Source organism: Grammomys surdaster, unplaced genomic scaffold (genome assembly GCF_004785775.1).
Source record: "Grammomys surdaster isolate TR1022 unplaced genomic scaffold, NIH_TR_1.0 126381, whole genome shotgun sequence".
NCBI lineage: Eukaryota > Metazoa > Chordata > Mammalia > Rodentia > Muridae > Grammomys > Grammomys surdaster.
In genome coordinates, this window is record NW_021621176.1 from 1,684,793 (window position 1) to 1,686,884 (window position 2,092).

Consider the following 2,092-nt stretch of genomic DNA (forward strand, 5'->3'; position numbering starts at 1 on the left):
TGTGTATGGTGTTCGTGTGTGGGTGGTGTGTGTGTATGTGTAGTGTGTGGTATGTAGTGTGGTATGTGTGGGGTGTGTGCATATGTGTGGGGTGTGTGCATGCATGCATGCATACATTCATGCATGCATGCATGTGTGCCTCTGTATGTAAGTGTGTACTCCTGTATATGTAGGCCTGCACACATGTGCATGTTGATGTCAAAGGACAATGCCAGATATATTCCATCATTCTCCACTGTATAGTCTTAAGAACAAGATCTCTCAGTGAACCTAGAGCTGGCTGTTTTCCTCTGGTGACCGTCAAACTTCATTAAACCATTAAGGTGGCCCTTCTCTATGCATCTTTTCTCCTAGTGCTGGGGGGCTCCAGCTGCATGTGGCTGTGCTGGGATGTGTGTGCTGGTGTCTGAACTGAAGTCCTTATGTGTTCACATCAAGCCATCTCCCCAGCCCTTTGCATTAGGCATGTGTAGCTCAAAGGTTACCTAAAATGCAAAAGAGAGGGAGAAGGAGGGGGGACGGGAAGGAGAGATGAATGGAAGGATAGAGGGAGGGAGAAAGGAAGAGGGAGGGAGAGAAGGAGAGGGAGAGAGAGAGGGAGAGGGAGAGGGAGAGGGAGAGGGAGAGAGAGAGGGAGAGAGAGAGAGAGAGAGAGAGAGAGAGAGAGAGAGAGAGAGAGAGAGAGAGAGAGAGAAGTGTCCAGTATAGACATCTAAAGTAAGCTCTGGTGAATTCCATTTGCCCCATCAGAAATGCTGGCCAAAGAACATGAATTCTTAGGTAGGTTGAAGGGCTGAGGGGAGTTAAAAAAAAAAAAAGAGAAATATGTGTTAGGGAAGGGGAAGGAAAATTTACCACTCATGAACAATGAAGCTGTGGACCTAAGAGTTAGAGAGGAAAGGGTAGGGACAGAAGAGCAAAAAAGCCCTTGGCTGAACACTGCTGGAAGGCCACACCAGGTACTGGCAATGTAGTTTTTATAGAAGCTTGGAACCTAGGAAGAAAATTAGTATGCTTAGATTTAAAAGAAAATATGGTGAGTGCTCCATGGAAGGACCAGTTTGGAAGCATACTTAGATGTACAAAGCGGGACAGCCTGGGGTGTGACTGAAAGGACAGACTGCATTATGTAATTGCATGTTCATGTGTGGACATGCAAGTGTAGTTGTCCAAACAAATTAATTGCTCCATCCAGGTATCCTCTGTACAATATCCAGGTATATTCACCCTGCCAATGGGCCACTTTGGCCTCAAGAAAAGGATCCTCTATGTTAAGTAGAGCCTGCCTCCATAAAAGGTTCCCCAAGGGAACCAAAGCTTGTCTATTTCTGTCGTTTTTATCAACAGATTTTCAGCCAGAAGAAACCAGAACTAGGAGACTATCACATGTTCCAGATGGCTTCCCATTTCCCCCGGTTGTCTATTTCCAGACAAAATACTGCAAGGCCTTCCTTCTTTCAAATTATTTGTGGTAGTTTTTAGCCCCTGCTAAGCTATGTCTTTTCACTAGCCACAGTTTGAGCACAATAGTCGGGCACACTCTGGAATACCAGGACCCCAAGCATGCAGCCATAAGGAGAAATCACGACTCATACCTCCCTGTTCATAATATCCTTTCTCATAACTGATGGAGATGGTTCATCTTCAGGGCATGCTGTTATATCCTTTACCACAAAGCTTCTATTTCTCTACTTCTGATTATAGAATTTAACTCATTCCATCAGCAGTGGAGAGAGTGAGTCTCTTTTGTCAAAGATCTGGGATTATAGTTTAAGGGGCATTCCCCCTCCAAAAGAAAAAGGCTTCTTGCTAACACTGAAATATTTGCTGACACTCTTTGAAGATCATGGGACTTGCTACTTGCACTCCTCTCTCCCTCTCTCTATTTGTACTAAAGTTTCTGTTCAACTGTTCAAAAATCTTGCTGTTTGAAATTTTTGTCTTCCTCCTCCTCCTTCTCCTCCTCCTTCTCCTCCTCCTCCTCCTCCCCTTCCTCCTCCTCTTCTTCCTCCTCCTCCTCTTCCTCCTCCTCCTCCTCCTCCTCCTCTTCTTCTTCTTCTTCTTCTTCTTCTTCTTCTTCTTCTTCTTCTTC